At 39.6% G+C, this 13,538-nt stretch overlaps 1 protein-coding gene across 4 annotated transcripts in view; it reads right to left on the bottom strand.

Annotated features, from left to right (window-relative positions):
• GNAQ (G protein subunit alpha q) overlaps window positions 1-13,538 on the bottom strand; it is a 325,499-nt gene that overhangs the window by 53,736 nt on the left and 258,225 nt on the right. The gene's annotated exons all lie outside the window — the stretch shown is intronic.

The raw sequence follows: 13,538 nt of genomic DNA, 5'->3' as shown, positions 1-13,538 counted from the left end.
AAAACTATTTAAAGGATTTTTCATTTTCATGTTATGAAAAATAAAACAATTTTTATCTTGTTTGATGGCTCTTCCATCGTTTTTAATAAGTGGTGCTGTTTCTTAGCGGGTGAGGGGGTGGATCTACACATTATCCCCAGATCAACGGGCAACTCTAAGAATGAGGAGAGGAAGAAGTCTTGGTATCATGAGCACTGAATGTTAAAAACGCAGTTTAATGAATACATAGCCTGAGTGAAAGGCCTTTAAAATTCTATGCTGTCTCTTCCTTTTCAGTAAGCTGACAGCCTATTTAACGGATGCGGGGGCAGTGAGGGGATGGGGGAAACGGGGCATACGTTAAGCTATAAGTTTGGGCTTGCCACAGCATCAGTGATTCATTTCTTAATGTCCTCATTGGGCATGTCAGTTTGGCACCAATGGGGAAGTGAGGCAACAAATCAGCTGCTAATTACAGTATGTATTAACATGCTGAAAATTAATCAGTAGGAGCACATTGGTGACGTTTTAAAAATGAGAATCAAAACTAAGAGGCATAGGTAAAACTAAGCTTAATGGGGAATTAAAGATACATTCCTCTTGTAAGTAGCACCTGCCCATGAGCACAAGAAGAGCTAAAGGTGTCTATAGCACTCTGGGCACAGGCAAAAATGATTCTATCTACTAATCTCTCACTTCAGGGTTTAGTGGACAAAGCCAGCTACATAATTTGCAGGGCCCAATGTAAAATGAACACACAGGGCCCCGTGCTCAAAAATTAAGAATTTCAAGATGGCGACCACAGGGCATTAAACCAAATGTGAGCCCTCACACCCCGTTCTCTGGTGGGACTGCACAGGTCGAACGCCTATGAAGGTGACCGTTAGTGGAAGAGACTTTCTCTGTCAAACAAGAAAACTGAGTTGAACACACAGCTGCAGCTCTTTCTGAAAATTACTTGGAGTCACAGAGAAAAAAAAAAGTTCCCCCACTCCCCAAACAAAAACCTAACCCTGTTAGTAACTAGACTCTGTTGTTCCAATAAAAATCTTTTACTTCTGGCCCTTGCAATTCACCGTAGGGGGCCAGGAGCTGAGGATGGGCTGGTGTGGAGGGCCAGTGTTCTATAAGTTCCTTTGAGAAGGGCTCCCAGTGCACAACTATTACCAGACAAAGGGATTCCCCTGGCAGGTGAGAATTTTCCTTTCCAATGAGGACACTTGGGATGGACTGTGTTATCTGACCACCCAATTCTCTTCTCCCCTTCTCTCCTACTGCACACCCATGCTAAGCCCATGGCTGGTCAGCTGCTCTGTGTCTCCCAGCCTTCTCTGCTGTGACAGGTGGCCATAGACTGCAACTTGCCAGTGGAATGCGTGTGTACCACTTCTGGGTTAAGGCTCTGAAGAAGAGGGAGTGTTTCTCCTACCTTCTCTTCCCTGTAGGATGCAGGTGACAGTGAGGCCCTGCAGGATGGCCAAGCCACAGATGGAAGCAATCTATGTTGCTGCATTTCATGGCGAGGAAAGCTGCCCACCCATCAGGAATTCCCACTTTGGATAGCTCTGGGAGTGAGAAATAAACTTCTACAGTGTTGAGCCATTTGTCATTTGGACTCTTTGTTACAGCCTTTTTGCCTAGCCTAATTCAGCCCCTGGTGCACTTTCCTATGTGACTCACTGGCAGGTCGGGGAGCAAGTGCTTTTCTGACTGCGGCTGTGTGCTACTCCAAACTTCCTCTCTTCCTCATGCCTACTTGTAATGGGGAAACCCTGGTGGTACAGTGGTTAAGAGCTATGGTTGCTAACCAAAAGGTTGTCAGTTCGAATCCACCAGGTACTCCCTGGAAACCGTATGGGAGCAGCTCTACTCTGTTCTGTAGGGTCACTATGAGCTGGAATCGACTAGAGAGCAATGGGTTTGGTTTGGTTTTTTGGTCACTTATACTGGAGAATAAGATCCTAGAAACAAGCAGATGACCTCCCATGTACAAGGTAGTATACCAGTGAGCACTGGGCAGTGTAAAAGTTAAACATTTTAAATTGTGTCCCACAATAAGAAATACTCTTTATATTGTTACTTAGTATACACACACGCACAAATAAAATGGAAACAAAAGTTTCATGAAACAATACTTTGTACTGAATGCAACAGTCTTTAATTTCTATTCAATTTCATTTAAATCTATGCCGCTTTTTTTAAAAAAATGTTACTCATGACTCACCAAATGAAATTCACAACTCCAAAATGGTTCTAACTCACTCATGTGTAGAAACCGCCAACTAGTGGCTATTGTTTATGTCAACCAACTGCCCACTTCTCCCGTCTCCCTAATCTCCTGGAAACACATTCTGTCTTTGACCACTGGGTCAACAAGCAATGTACACGGGAACAACCGCAGTACTACATCCCCCTTCTGTGAGATTTTTCAGTTTGGAGTTGGAGTGGAAAATCCCTTTTATTTTGAGTTGCTAAGCAATGAAGATATGATTCAGGTCTGTTTGAGGCAAAGAAAAGCAGAAGAGAAAAAGAGATATTCCCAACCAAATCCCTGGTTCAAGGTGCCCTAAAGGCAACTTTGCCCTCATTCCTCCTGGTTGCGTGAGTCCCTATGTGCTTAAGCTAGTTTAAGAGGATTTTTGTCCTCTTTCAATCACAAAGACTAATGCAAACACCATGACAAACCAACCATGTAAGCAGATAACAAATATATGTTATGAATATGAGTAGCTGTATCTTAAATGCTATGTTGGTTTCAGTCTCTGTTTTTATGTGTCAGAGTAGAGCCACGCTCCATAAGGTTTTCAACAGCTGATTTTTTTTTGAAGTAGATCACCAGGCCCTTCTTCCAAGTCGCCTCTGGGTGGATTTGAACCTCAACCTTTTCAGTTAGCAGCCAAGCACATTAACTGTTTGCGCCACCATCCAGGTTTAAGATTATCCAGCTTGAAATTGGTGGAGCTGCGACTCAAACCAAGACAATCTATTTCTGCTTCCCTGTCACCTCTTCAGAGCCTGTCTTGGAGTGGCACAGCAAAGCTGCCCAATACCCCTGTCATGGTTAGGGTTGTGTCCCCGCAAAATATATGTCAACTTGGCTAGGTCATGATTCCCCATATTGTATGGCTGTCTACCATTTTGTCATCTGATATAACTTCCCTATGTGCTGTAAATCCTATCAGTATGACGCTAATGAGATGGATTACTGGTAGTTGTATTGATGAGATCTATAAGATTAGATAGTCTCTTAAGTCAATCTCTTTTGAGATATAAAAGAGAGAAGCGTGAAGAGAGACCTGGGGACCTTGTACTACCACAAACGCAGTGCTAGGAGCACAGCATGCTCTTTGGACCTGGGATCCCTGCGCTGAGAAGATCCTCAACCAGGCAGAGATTGATGACAAGGTCCTTCCCCCAGAGCCAATGGAGTGAGAAGGTCTCCCCTGGAGCTGACACCCTGAATTTGGACTTGTCACCTATTAGACTGTGAGAGGATAAATTTCTCTTTGTTAAAGCCATCCACCTATGGTATTTCTGTTATAGCAGCACTAGATGAGTAAGACAACCCCTTAAAGAAATCCCTGTTTTCTTATTCCTGGATGAATTAGTCATTTTTAAAGTGGCAACTCAAATTATATTAACTGACAAAGCAAAAAATGTATTGGTTTTCTTCATAGGCTCATGAATGAAAATGTTAGCGATCCCGCTGCAGCATATTTACCTGAGGCAGCATGAGATACCTGGAAAGTGAGAGTGATATCATCCAGGTCCCTGAATTTTAATACTGTCCCATTCGAAGAACACTTCCAGCTGTCCAGACCTTTTATTAAATACTCAGCATTGAGTTCGTGAAATGTGCTACTTCTCTAGAGAATAACAAAGTCAGATAATGATTTTAAGCTTTGTGAGAGACTCTCCACAAGAAGACAAATTGTTCTCTTCAAAAAAAAAAAAAAAAGGAGAATCAGATAGCGCTCAAGAAAGACCCCAGCTGTTTAAATCTGGGCACCAAAGTGGTCCGGATTCCGCTGGCTTTGGGCCCACAGTATTTTCATTTGATCATCTACCATGTAGAGCTCTTCTTTGTTTTGAGCTTTAAACTCTGCGCCTTTGCTCCATCTAAGATGAACAAATAAGTGTTGAGAGATATTCTGGCCTCATAAAACTGTCTCCCTGATTTCAATGATCTTGTTAATGTGTATTATTTCTGAAGGCTGTCTCACTTTTGAAGACATTTTCAGCAAACTGACAGAAAATGGATGTTTTTAATACTGCTAAGCTTCTTTGACCAGCCATTTATAGACATTTCTCCATTCATTTGTATTTTCATTTTATGCTTTTTAAGGAAATGAGTAAAAGAGAAAGCAGACTAAAAAGCTGATTTTTATATAACCAGATTTTAAGTGATAAGCATTTTTTAAGATTTAATCTTTAACAGATTTATTATTTCTTTAATCCACACACTCTATTTGTTCAGAGAAAAATTTAGAAACTGCAAATAAAAAGAAAGAAACAAAATAAAACTGCCCTTAATCCCACCATCCAGACATAATCCCTGCTACAGTTTGGCATTAACCTTCTAGACATTTTTTGTATACATATATATATAAAAAAACAAACATATAAATGCTGTATTAAATATCCTTAAAAATCAGATGTTATGTATCCTACTTTGAAGTTAACATGTATATCAACATTATCACAAACAACTTTCTATTTAATATTAGTTATAGGATTGCTATGAGTCGGAATCGACTCGACAGCTAACAGATTTGGTTTGGTTTTATACATTCATATTACCATTCTTAATATCTGCATAATATTTTATTTTTTAGATACACCTTGATTTGTTTAACCAATCTTCTATTAGTGAATAATTTAGTTGTTTTCAATTATTCACAACTATAAACAATGTTATATGTACATATATCTTTGGGGCATGTAACCAATTAAACAATTGGTTAGTATCAATTCCTAATCCCAATTCAGAAGTGGGATTAGTAGATCAAAGGGTATCGCCACCTTAAAGGCTCTTACACATTGACAAACTATCGGCAGACTGTACCAATGAACCCTCCTATCAGCAGCATATAAGGAGCCCTGGTGATGCAGTGGTTAAAGCAACCGACTGCTAACCAAAAAGTCGGCAGTTTGAAACCCCCGGTAGCTCCGCAGTCTACTTCTGTAGAGATTTATAGCCTTGGAAAGCCTATGAGGTTGCTATGAGTCAGAACGATGGCAGTGGGGTTTTTTTTTTTTTTTTTAATCAGCAGCATATATGAATGTCTACTTCTCTATAGCCTTCATTCTTTTTAATCTTTTTTTTTTTATCTAATAGTAAAAAGCCATTTTCACACATCAATTGTATTTTCACAATTATGGTATGGTCAAATTTACCTTTAAAATTCAATTTAGGAGAAGCATTTATGGAATGGCAGAGAATGGACCTCCAAAAATCCACTCCGCTCCTTCATAAAGATTAACAAGGACAGTGGCAAAATTGTAAAAATCAACTTTTAAAAGACTCTGAAAATAACCAAACATTTGTCACAATATATTGGTGTTGTTAGGTGTCACTGAGTCGGTTTGGACTCACAGTAATGCTATGCAAAGCAGAATGAAACACTGCCCGATCCTGTGCCATCCTCACCACTGTTGCTATGTTGGAGCTGCTGTGTCAATTCATCCTGTCGAGGGTCTTTGTCTTTTTTGCTGACCCTCTATTTTATCAAGCATGATGTCCTTCTCCACTTCTCCAGGGACTGATCCCTCCTGATAACATGTCCCAAGTACCTGAGATGCAGTCTCACCATCCTTGCCTTCTAAGAAGGATTCTGGTTGTACTTTTTCGAAGGTGGATTAGTTCGTTCTTCTGGCAGTCCACCGTATGTTCAATATTCTTTGCCAACACCACATTGCAAAGGGATCAATTCTTTTTCGGTCTTCCTTATTCATTGCTCAGCTTTCGCACACATATGAGGGGACTGAAAACACCATGGCTTGGGTCAGGCGCACCTTAGTCCTCAAACTGACATCTTTGATTTCCCACACTTTAAAGAGGTCTTTTGCAGCCAATTTGCCCAATGCAATGTGTCTTTCGATTTCTTGACTGCTGTTTCCATTGCTGCTGATTGTAGATCCAAGTAAAATGATTTTCTTTATGTTGAGGTGTAATCCATACTGAAGGCTCTGGTCTTTGATCTTCATCAGTAAGTTCTTCAAGTCCTCTTCACTGTCAGCAAGGAAGGTTGTGTCATGTGCATAGCACAGGTGTTAATGAATCTTCCGCCAATCCTGATGCCCCATTTCTATTCATATAGTTCAGCTTCTCAGATTATTTGCTCAGCATACAGACTGAAAAGGTATGGTGAAAGGATATAACCCTGATGCACACCTTTCCTGACCTTAAACCACGCAGTACCCCCTTGTTTTCTTCGAACAACTGCCTCTTGATCCATGTACAGATTCCTCATGAGCACAATTAAATGTTCTGAAATTCCCATTCTCCACAATGTTGTCCATAATTTCTTATGATCCACACAATCGAATGCTTTCTCATGAGACAATGCGAAGCATTTATTAAAGAAAGAAAGAAAACACACACACACACATAGCTGAATCTCAGTGAGAACAGCAAGCTTTGTGGTCTTTTAGCTTGTACTATTCCTAACCCCCTTTCCCAGTTCTGCAATATCCTTGAAAACCAACAGTCTCCTAGACACAGTAGCTGTGACAATTTGCAGCTTAACAGTCACCAGAAAAAACAAGATGGGTTTAGAGTTCCCTCAAACGCCTCACTGCCAGAGAATGGCCACTATTTGACCTACCTGGCAACTCCCTGAAAAAACCCCATTCACAGGACTTATCTGACCATACTCAAAGCTCATCCAGTGCAAACAGCTATATCCCTAGGGCATTTGTTAAAAAAAAAAAAAAAAAAAACAGCCAGCAGCAATTGCTTGACAGTGTAGCTGCCTGAGGTGGTGATACCAGTTGAGATATCTTTTTGGTAAAAGAGAGGCTGATTAAAAAACTTAGAAGGAAAATCTGGAACGTGAGATGTCAATAAGAGGCTCTGAAAAGCTCTGACACATAGCTGGGAATCTAGGATGACACACGCATATGCATGGCTGTTCACATGACTAAGAGAGACCTGAGAAGGCCCTAATCTCTCATCTGTGGTTGAATTTTAGGTTCTGTGGAAGCAGAAAGTGAAGGCTAAGGCAGAGTTGTAAACTGCCAGAGTATTAAAGGCATACCACACTCTCCCTATGCGCCTCCCCCCCGCGCCCACCTCCTGATCCCCTTGGTAAAGGCAGGAAGACTTATTGGTCCAAGGCACTTAGGTAATTTCTGTCCAATTATTAGCTGACCAATAAACTAAACAAGCAGAGACTTCCATGTCTGCACACAACAAAGAAAACAGACTTTACAGAATTAGTCCAGGAAAGTCACTGAGCAAGCTAACAGCAATAAACCTGGGGAAAGAGATTTCCAGAACCGTCACATTACATTATTTATAATGTCCAGTTTTCAACAGACAGTTACAAGACATGCAAAGAAACAGGAAAGTATGGCCCATACACGGGAAAAAAGCAGTCAAAAGAAACTGTCCCTGAGGAGGTCCAGATATCGAATATCCTAGACAAAGACTTTAAATCAGCAATCATAATTATGGAGACCTGGTGGCACAGTGGTTAAGCATTTGGCTGCTAACCAAAAGGTCAGCAGTTTGAATCTACCAGCTATTCCTTGGAAACCCTATAGGGCAGTTTTACTCTGTCCTGTGGGGTCGCTATGAGTCAGAATCAACTCGATGGCAATGGGTATCATAAATATGTCCAAAGAACTTAAGGAAACCATATCTAAAGAATTAAAAGTAAGTATGAGAAAACTGGTCTCACCATCTACAGAATATCAGTAAAGAGGCAGAAATTATATTTAAAAAAAAAAAAAAAAAGTAGAAACTCTGGAGTTGAAACATGTAATAACTAAAGTGGAAAATTCACTACAGGGACTCAACAGCCGACTTGAGCAGGTAGAATAAAGAAGCTTTAAGATAAGTTCATTGAGATTACCATGTCTAAGGAAAAGAAAAAGAAAAAAAAAGTTACAAAAAATAGTCTCAGAAACCTGGAGACACCATCAAGTGTACCAACATATGTGTAATGGGAATTCCAGAAGAAGAGAAAAGGAAAGAAAGAATATTTAAAGAAATAATGGCTGAAAATTTCCCCAAATTTTATGGACAACATTAATCTATACATCCAAGAAACTCAGTGAATTCCAAGTAGTATAAACTCAGAGATAGACACTTGGGACACATCATAGTCAAATTATTGAACATTAAAAAAGAAAGAATCTTGAAAGCAGCAAGAGAAAAGCAACTCATTAAATACAAGATAACCACAAGAAGATTAGCAGCAGATTTCTTAACAGAGACCAGGGAGGAAAGAAAGCAATGAGATGACATACTCAAACTGCTGAAAGAAAAAGACTGTATTACCAAGAATTCTATAGCCAGAAAAGTAGCCTTCAAAAACAAAGAAGAAATTAAGACTTAAAACATTTAAGACGTACTAAAAAAAACAGTAAAAGAAGCAACAAAGAAGTTAATTTGTATACTTTAAATATGATAATATGTATGCCAGTAAAACATTATCAAAATTAAAAATAATAACTGTCAGCGATTGATACATTAAGCTGACAAGAAATTAGTAAGGATACAGAAAACCCACTGCCGTCAAGTTGATTCCAACTCACAGCGACCCTACAGGACAGAGGAGAACTGCCCCCATAGAATTTCCAAGGAGCACCTGGTGGATTTGAACTGCTGACCTTTTGGTTAGCAGCTGTAGCACTTAACCACTACGCCGCCAGGGTTTCTAAGGATACAGAGGATCAGAATAACTAAAGAAGTTTATTTTAACAGCATAAATGTAGAACCTTGCAACTGAAAATGTGAAATTACAATTTCAAGCACATGTAGAATATTTACAAAAACTGACGACATAAAAAGACTTAAGTTTGAAATGATAAATGACAAGTATACCAGGCCATGTTTATGGATGATAAAACTCTATACTGTTAAGGTGATGATCTAACCTCAAACTCAGCTATGAATTTACTAAGTCTCCAGTAAAAAAGTTCTGTCAAAAGTGATGAGCTGGTCTTAAATTTCAAACAGGAGAGTAAAACCAAGAATAGCCAAGAAAACTCTGAAAAACACAAAATAGGCAGATTGACCCACTAGATGTAATTATAAAACAATATTAATTCAAAGACTGTTTTACAATGGTATAGAAGTAGAAGAGATACAACTGAATAGGAAGCCCCCCCCCCCAAACGCTGCATGTATAATAAAACTTGATATATGGCACATGTGTCATTAACATCAGCGGAAAGGAAGACAACCAGGAGAACTAACAAAATATAAAACACATGTGCTTAAGGGCATCGGCGAGCTAAGAAGTAGTGAAGAATTACCAGCTCGGGATCTGGGAAAGGGGAGAGGTATAGAGAAGTGAGCCCAGTATTTATGGCCATGTTTTTTTTTTCTGTGGAGGAATTTGCTGGAGGGGATGGGGTTCTAGTGAACCGCTGTTGTTTTGCACTAGGGCTATGCACTGGGAGTGAGGGTGTTGTTGTTGTTGGGTGCCAGAGAGTCGATTTTGACTCAAAGCAACCCTATTTGACAGAACAGAACTGCCCCATAGGGTTTTCTAGGCTGTAATCTTTACTGGAGTAGATCACCAGGTCTTCCTCCCGTGGAGCTGGTGGGTGGGTTCGAACCACCAACCTTTTGCTTAGCAGTTCACCGCTTAACCATTGCCTTACTGGGGCTCCTAAGAGTGAGGGTAGGCCAAAGTAAACGGGCATGTGCAAGGATGACTGCTCAGCTCCCTCGTCACCAAAAGGGCAAAAATTTAAAAGACTGACAATACCAAGAGTTGGCAAAAATGTGAAGCAACAGGAACTCTGAGACACTGCTGGCAGGAATGTAAGTTGGTATATTCACTTTAGAAAATAATTTAGTCTTATCTACTAATGTGGAAGATATGCACACGATGGGCCAGAGATTCCACTCCTAGGTATAGATTCAACAGAAATGTGTACACATATGTACCAAGAGACATGTACGTGAGTATTCACAGTAGCCTTATTTGTAGTGGCTCAGGATGGGGATAAACTAAAAGTCTATTAAAGAGTAGAATGGGTAAACAAATTGTGGTATTTTCATACAATAAAATCCTCTATGGCAATGGAAATGAATGAATTATATGGAATGTATATACCTTACAAACAAACGTTAAGCAAAAGAAATCAGACACACACACAAAAACATACTGTTTGATTTCCTTTATATAATTGTTCAAAATAACACGCTGTCTATATAAAGTCTCCAAAACAAACTATTTGATTCTCTTCATATAAAAATTTTAAAACAGTGTTTAGGGATGCATGCTTAAGTATCAAAACTAGAAAGAAAAACAAAGAAGTGATTACCTTAAAGAACAGAGGTTACCAGATGGGAGAGGGGGGACTAGTGGGTCTTCAATGGGGCTGTGATGTTCTGTTTCTCGGCCTTGGTGATGGATACACAGATGCTTGCTTTGTGATACACCACTGAGCTGCATAGTTTTTATTTGTGTACTTTTCTGTAAGTGTGTGTATGTTTCATAATTAGAAAGCCAAAAAACAAAAACAAACACAACCCCCAGTGGAAAAGGATGATGAACTTATTACTCAATATATGATACTGGGACAACCGAATAGCAATACAGCAAGAAACTATTATTAAATCCTTACTTTCTACCATATACAAAAATCTATTATAGGTCGATAGAAGACCTCATTATGAAAACCAAAGCCCTGTAAGTTTTTGTAGAAAATAAGGCACGTACTTTTATATTACTCAGAAAGAAAAAGAACTCTTGAAGAAGGTACAAAAATACAATCAATAAAGTAAATTGAGTTCATCGACTATGCTAAGATTAGAAGCCTTCTGTAAAATAAACAAAATGAAAAGACAAACCACACACTGGCAGATGATAACTTCTATATGATAATTTCAATTCTAGGATATCACTGGCAAATGATAAGAACCCAAATGTATTTTTTAAAACTTTACGTATCAATCAGAGAAAGATAAACAACTTCACCGGGGTCTTGGTGGGACGCTGGTGAACACGCGAGGATAGGGAAAGGGAAAGGTAATCTGTATTACAAAAGACCTCACTGGCCAATATACACATGTGGAACACGGTAGGCCAGTCACGCAATGGAATTATGTGGAAGCTTAAATGAATGAATTAGAGCCACATGTAGCAACATGAAAACACATCTCAACAACAATGTTGAGTGAAACAAAAAAAACTGCAAAATGAAATCAGTTTTATAAAATTGACCATCATGCATATTATTTAGAATTCGATATTCAAAAACCCACTGCTGTCGAGTCGATTCCGCCTCATTCAATATTATACATTGTTTATTGACACATACATGCAGTGAAAAGTAAAATGTCAAACTGAGCAGTGGCTTCTTCTGGGGAAGGAGAAAAATCATTTGGAGAGGCTTACGTAAGGAGCCCCAGTGGCATAAAGGGTTAAGTGCTCGGCTGCTAACCAAAAGGTTGGCGGTTTGAACCCACCCAGTGGCTCAGCTCTGCTGGAGAAGGAACTGGCAATCAACTCCTGTAAAGATTACAGCCAAAAAACCCTGTGGGACAGTTCTACTTTGCCCCATGAGGTCGCTGTGAGTTGAAATTAGCTGGATGGCACCCAACAGTAACAACAACATACAAGGTCTCAGGAGTCCCTGGGTGGCACAAACCATTAAGCATTCTACTACAAGCCGAAATGTTAGCAGTTCAAACCCACCCACAGGCACCTCGGAAGTGAGGCCTGGCGATCTGCTTCTGAAAGGTCACAGTCTTGAAGACCTGTAGAACAGATCTACTCTGCGCACGCAGGGTTGCCCTGAGTCGGAATCGGTTCTATGGCAACTAACAACAACAATTGACTAGGTCTGTAATTGTGTCTGTATCATTTCATTTCTGTGAAAATAAAGATTTGAAGCAAATATGCCAACACTTTACGATCTCTGCACTGGGGTGTTTTTTGGGTTACAGTGTGATTTTATATTTTCCTGTATCACTGAAGGAAACCCTGGTGGCACAGTGGTTAAAAACTATGGCTGTTATGCAAAAGTCCACCAGGCGCTCCTTGGGAACTCTATGGGGCAGTTCTACTCTGTCCTATAGGGTTGCTATGAGTCAGAACCAACTTGACGGCAACGGGTTTTGGGTATCACTGAAGTAGTTTATAAAAACAGAAAATAACAAACCTCACTTGCCTAGCTATCTTATGTTTCATCCTTACATCAAGCTGTGTGTTCTGACTATACTGTGTGGGGCCATCAAATACTTTGATGTTATGGCACCAACTTACGCTGAGGAAAGCTTAAGAAACAGCCCCTGTGGATTCTAATATTTGGTTTCCCGGAGTGATATAATCATGGATAAAATTTACTATCACCCATAGTGTGTCTTTTAAGAAGCTGGAGGAGAATTCACTCTCTGAGTTCAGTACCAGGTGAAGCTGAGCTTCTATTGACTATTTGTCTCATGTTAAGGAAACTATGAATCTTGTAACAGACCTTGATCCTTTCCTTTCATTGGCTGCTAGAAGACTCCCAATTAAATTTGTGAACAACCACTTGGAAAGACAGGATCATATGATTTCTATTTTAATTCTTAATCTCACCCTCCAATCCTTGCTATCCTTTCATCTTGATTTTTCAGGTGGTTTCTTTTATCTTACTATGTGTCCAAAAAAGCCCTGGTGACCCAGTGGTTAAGCCCTCAGCTGCTTACCAAAAGGTCAGCAGTGTGAACCTGCCAGCTGCTCTGCAGCAGGAAGATGTGGTGGTCTGCTTCCGTAAGGATTATAGCCCTGAAGACCCTATGGGGCAGTTTGACTCTGCCCTCTAGGGTTGCTATAAGTCAGAATTGACTCGATGGCAGTTGGTTTTGGTATAATAATTATATATACATAGTTCATTTTGATTTCAGAAATGGGGTTATACTAAATGTACTAATCTGCCATTTTTATATAACATAATTCACTTAAAAAATTATTGCATAGATTATACTATATAAGTCCAATATAAATCCTTTAAAAGATTAATTTACATTTACACAAGAAGCATCTACTTGTTCCTGTTTCCCTACAACCTCACTAATACTACGTTCGGGTTTCTGACTTCAAACTCATTAACAGAGAGCTCCTAGCCCAAGAGAGGCAATAGGAATAAAGCAATGCAGAAGGAGGATAATAATGAGGAAAAACAAAAGCTGAGGAATAAAAGTGGTGAGTGGAAAGAATTTTAAAAAGGGACACATGTTTGAAAACGAATGAAGAAATGAGGAGATGGGAAAGGGGTTAGATATAAAAAAGTAGGCCTTCATTCAGGAACATCATTGTTAATCAGGTCATGAATCTGAGACAAGCAGACAAAGGCCTGAGGAACAAGATGCAATTTATGATTTCATAATT

The sequence above is a fragment of the Loxodonta africana genome, chromosome 9, assembly GCF_030014295.1.
Source record: "Loxodonta africana isolate mLoxAfr1 chromosome 9, mLoxAfr1.hap2, whole genome shotgun sequence".
NCBI classification, from domain to species: Eukaryota; Metazoa; Chordata; class Mammalia; order Proboscidea; family Elephantidae; genus Loxodonta; species Loxodonta africana.
Note: the sequence above shows the minus strand (reverse complement) of the source record. Positions and strands in the feature narration are given on the sequence as shown.